Consider the following 13321-nt stretch of genomic DNA (forward strand, 5'->3'; position numbering starts at 1 on the left):
TAGGCTTCAATGGCCCATCTATTGTTGGTGCTCCCTTCTCTCTCTTGCAGCCAGCGCTGGCTGACACAAGGGGAGTCGGTTCATGCGACCGGACCAGAACAACCTGAAAATAGGTAAATAGATACATCTTTCTTACACAGGTTAGTCAGCATAGGTGTCGGGAGGGGGGAGGGAAAATTTTTAGGTGTAGTTTGGGTTATCATGGCAGCCACTGCAGTAATGCCAACTACTACAGTGATTGGCAGAACCGCAGAAATCCCTCCATTATGAGATACGCATACTTACATTGGTCTTTAACTTTATTTATCAAAAGTATCAAAAATGTTTTTAAAAAACATGCTACTTAACTGTGAAATAATGCTTAAAACGCACTATAAATTATTATTTGAATGTGTTCACAATGTCCTATGCGCTTTAATGGCACACCAATAAAATAATACTTTTATCGCAGATGCAATCACACATAACTTACATAAGGTCGTAACAACCAGGAAATATTTTGACGTTTCATGATTATGCCTGCAATCATGTTGTTAAGAATTCAAGCTAAAATAAAAAAAAAGGAAGAAAGAAATAGTATATTGATTACTGGGGATTTAGCTGAATCAGACACAATGCAGCCTGTGAACGGGCCAAGCTGTTCAGACACTATCGATCACATAGCTGTCCAATTACTGCCTTTGGTAATGCAAGTGGCTGGTAGTGAGAGGCTAGAGGTTTTGTAGCTGCAGGTGGGTAACATGATGCAGAAGAATGAAAAGAAAGGAGCCTACTTCAATCCTTCCTCTGCTATCAACACCCTGCTGGCTTCGGCTCTAATGTAAAACGTTTACTCCTAAAGCGCGTTGCCGCAGCCTTATCAAAATCAGCATAAACGATGTTGTGTGAATTGGCGTTCTCCAGCTCAACAAGGTGTGCTTGCTGTTTTTTCATAGTTTAACACTATAATGATCTCCTTCGCCCTGTCCCTCAATGCCATCGCCATTATTTTACATTGTGATGAGTATTAAACTCTATGATTTTCTCTTCTGTATTATAACACCGTCGTCTGATCGCCCAGAGCTCTATTATACTAATTATGGCGACACGCACAAAGTCAGCAATTTGACTTGTCGCCTGCCCTGAATATGTAGACCTCTTTAGCTAGGATGGCCATATCAGCTGGGTTTCTGAGTCCAATTGTAGATTTCAGCTTGCAGCTGTATTAAACACAAAAAAAATAAAAAGGCCACTCCACAAAAAAGTAATAATAATTTAGTTATAGGTGAACCTGGTGGGCTGAGTCAGCCGAGGCTTCTCATACAGTATATGTTAAATACTCCATCAGGGAATCTACCTGCCAAACTGTTAGGCCCTCACATGGGTGTTCCAACCCACCTGTCAATTTTTCAGCTCCATGTTATCTCCATGTTAGTCTATGGGCATGGATAAGGCAAAATCCAGATGGCTGCACTCTGAAATAGGACCATCTTTATTAATGCATATAAAACAGAAACCAAACTCCTTAGGGAAGCAAAAGAAAGTCAACGCATTTTGCACTGCTCTAGCTGTTAATCATGACTTCACTGATGGGGGGCACAGTCACTGATGGGGGTGCTGCTTTTGCGTGAGTGCTGCGTTGATGGAGTGCTAAGAAGCAGTTAAACACAGCAATCTAATCATGCCTTCTCTGCTTTTCACAGGTAAATGCTCCTATCTCCTATCTCCACTCTTAACTAGAACAACGCATTGACTCCTGCTGCTTTCACTGGGTAAATGCTCCTATCTCCTATCTTCACTCTTAACTAGTACAACGTATTGACTCCTGCTGCTTTCACTGGTTAAATGCTCCTATCTCCACTCTTAACTAGAACAACGCATTGACTCCTGCTGCTTTCACTGGGTAAATGCTCCTATCTCCACTCTTAACTAGAACAACGCATTGACTCCTCTCAATTTCAGAACAAATAGTGTATATATTTTTGTATATGTTGACTAGCTCTCACCTCTAGTTGCATTCGTTTTATGACTGTAGTCTGGTCTGTTTGAGAAACATCCCCCCCTATTAATGTGATCCTTATCAGTTTCTAATTGGGGCAGAGATGAGTGCTCATTTGACCATCTCCCTATAAATTTAGAACAGCTCATGGGGGGAGATCACTGACGGGAGGCACAGTCACTGATGGGGTGCTGCTTTTGCGTGAGTGCTGCGTTGATGGAGTGCTAAGAAGCAGTTAAACACAGCAGTTGAACTAAAGCAGGATAACTCATACAGCAGGAAGATACAACAACAATGTCCCCTCTACTCTTCCTTTTCATATTACTTTCCTGCGTTCCCAAAATCTCACTTCTTTATACCTCTGCTCCACCCCGAAGCTTGTACATCTCACCCTCACTGCTACTATCTCCCTACTACTGCTCTCATCACCTCCTGCTGATACTTCACTCTCCTGCTGACCCAAACACGAGGACTGGAAGGCATGTGCACTCGTGTACATCCCGCTCCCATGTTATTTCCTCACCCTTCTTCTTCTCCCCAAACCCTGGTCCTCCACTATCTCACCCCCACACCAGGCATCCTCTTTCTTCCGGGAATAGCCGCAATCCCCTCAATTTAATATCAGTCCCCGTGCTCCCAAAAACCACCCTCCCTTTTTCATGTGTGCTCTGGAATGCCCGCTCTGTCTGTAATAAGCTCACCTCTGCCCATGACCTTTTTGTCTCCCGCTCCCTTAACCTACTAGCAATTACAGAAACCTGGCTCCAAGCAGCAGATTCTGCTTCTCCCGCATCACTTTCCTATGGTGGCCTTCTCTGGACCCACTCACCCAGACCCAGTGGTCGGAAAGGTGGTGGGGTTGGTTTGCTTCTATCCCCACTGAGTACTTTTCAAGTCCTCCCTAACCCTCCCTCTCTATGCTTCTTTTCTTTCGAGACTCACTGCATTCGGCTGTTTTCTTCCATTTCTCTGAGGATTGCAGTGATCTATTGGCCTCCTGGACCGGCGTCCCGCTTTCTTGATGATTTCTCCGCCTGGCTACCCTACTTTCTCTCCTCTGAACTACCCACTATCATTCTCAGAGATTTTAACATCCCCATTAATGCCAACAACCCGGCTACATCCCAACTCTTCAACCTAACCTCATCTTTTGCATTAGCACAATGTATACAGTCCTCCACTCACCCTGATGGGAATACATTAGACCTTGTTTTCTCCCATCGTTGCACTCCCTACAACCTCACAAACACCTCCTTTCCTCTCTCTGATCACAATCTCATCACCTTCACAGTCTCCTCGTCTTCAAACACCTATCCCTCCAAGCAGCAAACAATTACCCGCAGAAACCTTCAAACTTGAACCCTGCTCCTTTCAACTCTGCAACTGACCAACTCTATGACAGAATCTCTCCCCTGTCCTGCCCTAACCTGGCCACTGCTGTCTACAACAGTTCACTTTCATCCACATTAGACTCACTTGCTCCTCTAACAACACGAAGCATCAGGCCCCGACCGTTACAACCTTGGCAGACTGACGACACCAGAAATCTTAAATGACATAGTCGTGCGCTGGAGCGATTATGGCGTAAAACCAAATCTCAACAAGCCTACTTTGTCACTCTTCTTAATACCTTGTCATCCAGTCCTCGTCGTCTCTTCTCTACTTTTAACTCTCTACTTTCTCCACCTCCACCCAGTACCTCACTCACTGCTCACGAGATTACAAATCATTTCAAAAACAAGATTGACACAATTCGTAGGGGCATTGCCACTGCACAGGCATCCATCCCACTTAGCATACCTTATACTAAACCTCCCTCAACACTTTCCTCTTTTGACCTTGCTACTACCGAAGAGGTCACTAAGGTTTTTTCAGAAGCCCGTCTCACTACCTGCCCCCTGGATCTTGTCCCCTCACAACTACTATGGTCACCCTCTTCTTCCATCCTATGCTCCCTCACATCTTCAATCTTTCCCTCTCTACTGGTGCCTTCCCCTCCCCTCTAAAGCATGCGCACATCACTCCCATACTTAAAGAGCCCTCCCTGGATCCCACCAACCTGAACAACTTAAGACCCATCTCCCTGCTGCCATTTACCTCTAAACTTCTAGAACGCTTAGTCTACAATTGCCTGAGCTCCCACCTTACCAACAACAACCTTCTTGACAGTCTGGCTTTCGCTCACTACACTCCACTGAAACTGCCCTACTAAAACTCACTAATGATCTACTAACTGCTAAAACCAATGGCCACTACTCCGTACTCTTACTACTTTACCTCTCTGCGGCTTTTGATACGGTTGACCATTCCCTCCTCCTCAAAAAACTCCACTCTCTTGGCCGCAGAGACTCTGCTCTCTTCTGGCTCTCCTCCTACCTATCGCAGCGCTCCTTCAGTGTTACCTATAACGCTGCCTCCTCCTCTTTACTCCCTCTTTCTGTAGGGGTCCCTCAAGGTTCTGTCCTTGGACCCCTTCTCTTCTCCATCTACACCTCCTCCCTTGGTCAGTTGATAAACTCCCATGGCTTTAAGTACCATCTCTTTGCTGATGGCATACAAATCTATCTTTCTAACCCTCACCTCACCCCTTCAGTCTCCACTCGCATTACTAACCTACTAAGTGACATATCGGTATGGATGTCACTCCACTTCCTCAAACTCAATCTTTCCAAAACTGAGCTCTTAGTATTCCCTCCAGCCCATGTCCCCTCCCCTGACTTCTCCAACAAGATCAATAACACAATCATCAGTCCCTCCCCTCATACCAGGGTACTAGGTGTAATCCTACACTCCCATCTGTCCTTTCAGCCCCAAATCCAATCACTGTCCAAATCTTGTAGACTTCACCTCTACAACATCTCCAAGATACGCCCGTTCCTAACCTTGGAAACCACTAAGCAACTTATCCACTCCCTTGTTATATCTCGCCTTGACTATTGTAACTCCCTCCTCATTGGCCTACCTCATCACAGGCTATCCCCTCTTCAGTCTATCATGAATGCTGCTGCCAGACTCATCCACCTCACTAACCGTTCTGTACCAGCCACCCCTCTCTGTCAATCCCTCCACTTACTTCCCATTGCCCAACGGATAAAATTCAAAGCACTAACAATAATGTATAAAGCCATTTATAACTCTGCCCCAAATTACATCACTGATCTTGTCTCTAAATATCACCCAAAATGTACTCTCCGCTCCTAGCAAGACCTCCTAATCTCTAGCTCCCTTGTCTCCTCCTCCCATGCTCCTCTCCAGGACTTCTCCAGACCTTCCCCTATCCTCTGGAACTCTCTACCCCAATTTATCAGACTATCACCTACTCTGCTCACTTTAAGGCGATCTCCGAAAAACTATCTCTTCAGGGAAGCATATCCTGCCCTCAGCTAATACTGGAATCTTCTACTCTTCCAACCAGTCCATCCCCCACATTTACTATCTTTTGTACCACTAGCCCCTCCCTCCTAGATTGTAAGCTCCAAGGAGCAGGGCCCTCAAATCCCTCTTGTATTGAACTGTATTGTTGCTGTATTGTCTCCGTTATATTGTAAAGCGCTGAGCAAACTGTTGGCGCTATATAAATCCTGTATAATAATAATAATGACTCCATGGGGTCACAGGGTAATGATCAAGCGATAGAGCAGCACAAAACACATTGCATGCATTGCTACTGTCCAGATTTTTCCTTATTCATACTGTTCAGAATGATGAACTGGGCTTTGCACCCAAGCAAGAGGTGTGTGAGATCCTGTTGTGCAGACCCACCTGGAGCCGTGTTACTTTCTTTATTAGTCTATGGGCAGGCGGATATAAACAGACGTGCATAAATTTACATCCGATAACCCATCTGCCTAGGTCTGAAAAAAAAATGAAACAGGTCTGCATCCTTTTCCATGTTTTTTTGGACCTAAACATGATGCATAGGAAGTTAAGAGATGTAGAAGGGTGAACATCTGTTTACATTTGCCTGCCCATAGACCTAACATGGGTCCATTAAGCTCCATGAGCAAAAAACTAAAATGGATATGGATGTCACAAAAATGACTTCCATGTATCTCTGATTTAGCAGGGGATCTGTTCACGGATCTGCTGCTGATCAGGACAGACACAGCTGGTGAGAAAGGTCCCTTATACTGTAATATCATGTCAGGGTGCATTTAAGGCAAGAAAACTGCTACACTGATGAAATACATTCATGGAAGCTGTCAAACTGGTATGGTCAGGGATCAGGCTTGGAGACCAGTAGCTATAGCAGTAGAGAGGCTCCCACCAACCAGCAGTATAGGTATATAAGCAGGTCACCCTGGTGGATGAAACAGGCTCATCCGAGGTGTAAGGTCTAAGCACTAACCGGTATTCACAAGAGCTCCTGATGGTGGAGATAGGTTTAATATCAGGGCGCGGTCTTCAGGATCGCCCCACCAGGAGATGATCAAGCCAGATTCCAGTAGCAGATATAGCAGGTAGGGATCAAGCAGAAGCATACTCAGTTAACAAGCCGAAGGTCAGTAACAAGCGGTAGTGGAGATAAAAACAAATGCAGATACACAAAGGGGTAAGATATCAGATGGAGAGAGCACAATACTTTGGCAAAAACGGAAGTGCAGAGACATGATTTAAATCAAGAGTTCATGGGAAGAGCAAACATTCAAGGATTACTACAAACAGGAGACAAGGCAAGATTGTCCTAAGAGGTCAGAGTTCTGTCCAGTATCCCAAGTTGCTCAGCAAGAAGAGCTACTAACAGATGCAGCAGAGGTCATGGCTTCAGATCCCGGTCCTGACACAAATATTTACCTTCAAATAACGTGTAGTCATGTGCATGCAGACCTGAGATTTACACCTCCCTTCCAGACAGTAAAGCTTGATTGATGGCCTGACTTTTCTCTGCTGCAGTTAAGGAGTACAGCATGGTCACCTCCCTGGTCCCAGCCTGTGGTTGGACAGTGAAGTAGCAGCAGCACTCTGATGAAATCATCCCTCTGCTCACTCTCCTGTTGGCTTGTTCCTTGTCAGCACAAGTATTATTTTTCATTTACGCATGCATGCATTCAATTTAGTTGTTTTTTGTATCTGCCTAAAGTTCAGCCTTGAATACTTGATACAGACTTATAGGCATCCCAACAAATCACTTCTATCAGCAGACAAGATTGTTATAAGTCAGCACTAGGAATGAGCACAGGTTTGCTCCAAAATTAGGTTCGGATCAAACCTGGAAGAAAGATTTCACTCCTACGAAATCAGAATCCAGTCAGCTGCGACCGTGCATTCTCTGCTCCCCAGGCGCACAGAACAAAGGGACAGGGATGCTCATTATATAATTTATCTAATATGGCCACATAGCCATATTTGGATAATGTAATGGACCAAATATGGTCTGGTGGGAATATTAGGTCATTGATGTGGGCAGCACAAGTGGCTAAATGGTTAGCACTTCTGCCTGGCAGTACTAGGGTTGCCGGTTCGTATCCACACCACCTGCCTGGAGTTTCCATGTTCTCCCTGTGCCTGCGTGGGTTTCCTTTGCGTACTCCGGTTTCCTCCCACACTTCAAAGACATGCTGGTAAGTTAATTGGCTCCTGTCTAAATTGTTCCTAGAATGTGTATGTATGAATGTGAGTTAGGGACCTTAGATTGTACACCCCTTGAGGGTTAGGGACAGATGTGAATGTATAATATATACGTAAAGCGCTGTGTAAATTGATGGCAATATATAAGTACCTGAAATAAATAATAAATTAATAATGTCCCCGCCCCTTTGTTGCATTTGGCTGTGAGGTGGAGAATGCCTTGGCTGCGGCTGATTGGGATCTGATTTGGTGGAAGCAACAGCTAACTCCTGGGCTTGGTTCAGACTAAACCTCATCCCTACTCAGCACTAGAAGGTAGGTAATTATTGGCCCAACAGTACACTCGCAGAAACATTAAGGGGGTTAGAATTATGGTAATTGTTGAAGGATTATTTTCTGAGTTAGGATAAAGCTGAACTCCAGGCAGATATAAAATACATAAAATAAATACAGCTCTGTGATCATTAATACTCAGTGCACACTGGGCTTAAGAAAACACTGTGGCTGGATTCACACTTGATCGTAGTGTTTGCATGTTTTCATACAGCGTTTTTCATACATTATTATGCTTTGGCATTTTTTATGAGACAGTGGAGAAAAATATCATCTGTTTCATCATTTGTTGCTAGGTTTTTCAGCTTTTTAAGCTTTTCCATCAGGTTGTAGTTCTTTTTTTATTATTATTCATTTATTATCTTTTTTTTGTTAGAGTAAGGGGTTAGATTACAGTTAAGGTTAGGATCAGGTGTTGGGGTTAGGTGCTGGGGTTAGGGTTTAAAAATATTCATAAATAAATACATTAAATTAATAATATATAATAAATAAACAAATAACCCCTAACCTTAACCCCCTAACCCTTAAAATGTTTAAATAAAATAATAATAATAAAAAATAAACACCCATTAGGTGTATAACAAAATAAATAAATTATTATTATTATTATTATTACTATTATTTACTATTACTAAAACTCACTAACGATTTACTAACTGCTAAAACCAATGGCCACTACTCCATACTTTTCCTACTTGAACTCTCAGCGGCTTTTGATACTGTTGATCATCCCCTCCTCCTCAAAAAACTCCACTTTCTTTGCCTCTGAAACTCTGCTCTCTCCTGGCTTTCCTTCTACCTATCGCAGCGCTCCTTCAGTGTTACCTATAACTCTGTCTCCTCCTCTCCACTTCCTCTTTCTGTAGGGGTCCCTTAAGGTTCTGTCCTTGGACCCCTTCTCTTCGCCATCTACACCTCCTCTCTTGGTCACTTGAAAAACTCCCATGGCTTTAAGTACCATCTCTTTGCTGATGACACACAAATCTACTTTCCACTCCTCACCTCACCCCTTCAGTCTCCTCTCGCATTACTAACCTACTAAGTGACATATCGGTATGGATGTCACTCCACTTCCTCAAACTCAATCTTTCCAAAACTGAGCTCTTAGTATTCCCTCCAGCCCATGCCCCAGACCCTGACTTCCTGACCCTGATCAAGATCAATATTACAACCATCATTCCCTCCCCTCATGCCAGGGTACTAGGTGTAATCCTAGACTCCCATCCTAGAGTCCCATCTGTCCATTCAGCCCCAAATCCAATCACTGTCCAAATCTTGTAGACTTCACCTCCACAACATCTCCAAGATACACCAATTCTTAACCACCGAAACCACTAAGCAACTTATCCACTTCCTTGTTATCTCTCGCCTTGACTATTGTAACTCCCTCCTCACTGACCTACCTATTTAGTCTATCATGAATGCTGCTGCCAGACTCATTCACCATCAACTGTTCCATATCTGCCACCCCTCTCTGCCAATCCCTCCACTGGCTTCTCATTGCCCAACAGATAAAATTCAAAACATTAACAATAACATATAAAACATATAAAGCCATTTATAACTCTGCCCCGAATTACATCACCAATTTTGTCTCCAAATATCACCCAAATCGTCCTCTCCACTCCTCCCACGACCTCCTGCTAGGTCTCTTGTCTCCTCCCATGCCTGTCTCCAGGACTTCTCCAGAGCCTCCCCCATCCTCTGGAGCTCTCTACCCCAATCTATCTGACTATTGCCTACTCTGCTCACTTTTAGGTGATCTCTGAAAACCTATCTCTTCAGGGAAGCCTATCCCACCTTCAGTTAATAACCAAATCTCCTATTTCTCCCATCAGTTCGTCCCTCAGAGTTATTACCTTTTGTACCACTAGCCCCTCCCTCTTAGAGTGTAAGCTCCAAGGAGCAGGGCCCTCTTGTATTGATCTGTATCATTGCTGTATTGTCTCCCTTTATATTGTAAATCGTTGAACAAACTGTTGGCGCTATATAAATTCTGTATAATAATTCATATATAATTCTAATAATAATTCATATATATATTTAGGGTTAGGGGGTTAAAGTTAAGGGTTAATTATTATTTATTTACAAATACATAATATTAATTTATTTTATTAATTTATGGTTTATTTATGAATATTTTTTATCTATTTGTGTATTTATTTTACATGTATTTATTTCCATAATATTATTATTTTTCTTTTTACATTTTTTAATTTGAGCAGAAAAAAGTGCAAAAATTTGCAAATCGCACGTTTCCATTAATTTCTATGAAAATAAAAACACTCAAAAACACACAAATCTGCCTGATGTGAATGGGGCCTGCTTCTACAGGAATTCTGTGTTTTCCTAGTAGAAGCTGCTCAATGTTATCCTATGTGTCCAAGCTCATTAGGAAGTTTAAAGGCATATTTTTAGTTCAGCGTGTAGAGGCAGCAAAAAAGACCCTTCTGGTTTGAGAGCAGTTTTCTGGCAGAAAAAAATACTAAACGCCTGTACAAAAATGCTCTATACCAGCAATTTGTATGCCAAAAGAACTGTGTTTTTGTAAGCCCAGTGTGTATGGACCCTAATACATCATTAAATGCACTTTTCAAAGTATAACAATGTAAGTACCTGAATGTGACCTGGTATCAGCCTCTTGTAGCCCCTGTACAGCATGGCTGAAGCATGCCTACCTGATATGGGAGCATTGTGGTTATCTGTCCACCTTGCAATTATAGAGCTTTGGAATTCTTAGGGCCCTAAATGTCAGATTGTTACATCAAAACCCAAAACTATCTGTCAAATTTTATTGTACTGTTCTTAAATCAGTTTAAAGATGACTGATAATAGGTTCCCATCCACTTTACATAACATTATAGTTTTTGTGTTGCCTTAATTGATAAGCACGCATGACTTTGTAGAAATGGTGCGTTGGGCCTGATTTACTAAAAAGAAATGCACAAAAGCAGGGAGACCTCTCTAGGAACTAGGAAAATATTTCCTACATGAGCAATACATTCAACCTGTAATAGTACCGACACTGGAATGCAGAGCAGTGAGTCAATGTAGGAGAAAAGATAAAAAAATTACAGGGAAAGTGTTTTTTTTTATTTAACACATGCTAGGCAACATACTATTCATTTTTTTAAAGAAGGAATTTATGTAGCACTTCCGCCTGACAGTACAAGGGTCGTTGGTTCGAATCCCAACCGCGGCACCACCTGCCTGGAGTTTGCATGTTCTCCCTGTATCTGCGTGGGTACTCCGGTTTCCTCCCACACTCAAAAGACATGCTGGTAGGTGAATTGGATCCTTTATAAATTGGCCCTAGTATGTGTATGAATGTAAGTTAGGGTCCTTAGATTGTACACCCCTTGAGGGTTAGGGACTGATGTGAATGTACAATATATATGTAAAGCACTGCGTAAATTGACGGTGCTATATAAGTACCTGAAATACATAAATAAATGTGTGAAAAAACCATTGCCACACTGTGCATGCAATAATATGATGGCATATACACATATGATTTATGAAATAAGGGCCGGAGTCTCTGGCCAGTGGGTCATTTCTGGGCTTGTGGCTAACAAGCTGCATGGGCAAGTGCTGAATCTTTGCCCCTAAATGGCTAGCTGAAAATGTTCACATACATTAAGCAACATATTGTTTTAGATTTAAAGACCCAAAGGTAATAAATACAACAAACGTTGATTCTGCAGACATCCCATGGATGAGTGAAATCCTGGCTTTGCCTTATTGCAAAATGATGTATTGCACATAAGCCGGATAAAGTGAGCCAACATGAAATATACCCTTCCCAGTGACTTATGATGAGGCTGAAGTCACAATACGTACGTAAGAGGTTTCATAGCAGCCAGCTCAGCCAGTGAGATTGTGGCTGGTAGGGAAAAGCCTATAGATAGCGCTATGACATGGCCGCATTAGCTTGATTAACAGCTGCAGGAAATTACTTCACCTCTTCTTTGCTAGCATCTATCAACAAGAAGGTGCAAGGAAATCCACACTGCATATCGCTACTATACCTTTCAACATTTTATGACCCAAGTGAGAAATGCGGCCTTAGCAATATGTAGCAAGAGAAACAATCATATAAAAGGTTGTAAATTTATATGATTTGGAGGCAGAGAAGTGGCAGGAATCATATCTTTAAATGTATGCAGCTGTGATAAACCAGGAATAAGTTTTATAGTTTTTGACCCAGAAAACCCACAATTCCAGTAAAAAAGAAATTCAATTTAATTCTAGAGTTATTGCCGGAGTAATAATAAACTAGTTCATATCCTCAGTATTTGCTCAGGATCTGAAAAAAAACTGAAGTTAGATCAGGAACAGAGAATATTGTTATGATAATGAGATTTAAAAATGAGATTAGTTTGGGGCGAAATGGTGGTGGACCTTGACTGTTCTGTCATTTAGGTAACACCTGACGCAATATGCAGTTTATTCCACATAGAAGGTATTAGTCTTACAGGCCAAGTTCATCCAAGCTGTCATTTGAGTTAAGGGTAGACTCCACTGGGTTGTATTACCTACCAGATAGGTTTTTTTTATTTTAATACATTTTTACCGAAAAGTTTAAAAACTTACAAAAGAGTATTGCATTGGATATCACAAATTATATTGAATCATGATCAAAACATTTTCATGGATAATAAATAGTTAACCAAAGCATGTTCCCTGAGTCGCAGTTGTTCCTGTCATACAAATTACAGCCATGCAAATATCGGGGAGCATGGTTATTTTCAAAACTCAATGGGCTATTGCACTTCAAAGGCCCTTTGGCCAGTTAATATAGATAAACTTCAAGTCCAAACCTGTTAGAGGTAAAATTAGATGTTATAGATAGACTACGAAGGTAAACAGAGGGAGCATAGGGTATGGGAGACTGTTTAGTTAAAGGTAAATGACAATTAAAAAAAGGGGGGAGGATGGAGGAAAACACAGAGGTAATAAATGAGAGTGGGCTAGGATTGAGAGGAAAAGTGTCAAGAAAACCAAGTTCATGCTCAAAGAACAGTTCACAGAACTGTGCACAGAATTAGGAATGTGTGCTCATCTACACATGCGCATGCACGTGTGAGCATTAGCATGCTCACGAGAGTGAGCATGCATGTTTGAATGGACTTTGGCACCCAGTGACTTATTTAAATCATTGCAGGACTCAGTATCATTGTGGAGTAGTCATCAGCCTTTTCTACCTGTGACCTGATTCTGTGCTTACAGCTCTCTCCTGGCTCGGCTTGTTCACTGAACCCGTTGCTGATTCCAGCTTGTAACCTGACATTGTCTTCTGCCTGCTGTTCTGGTACCTGCTCTGCTTTACTGACCTTGGCCTGGCCTTGACTCTGCTCCTGGTTCCTGATTCTGTACTTCTGCTGCCCAGTTGTTGCCAACATCTGCCTGCCTGACCACACATCTAGATCCTGCATCTGCCAG

This window comes from Staurois parvus, unplaced genomic scaffold (genome assembly GCF_062004578.1).
Source record: "Staurois parvus isolate SC_StPar_1 unplaced genomic scaffold, SC_StPar_1.0 ptg000294l, whole genome shotgun sequence".
Classification (NCBI taxonomy): Eukaryota; Metazoa; Chordata; class Amphibia; order Anura; family Ranidae; genus Staurois; species Staurois parvus.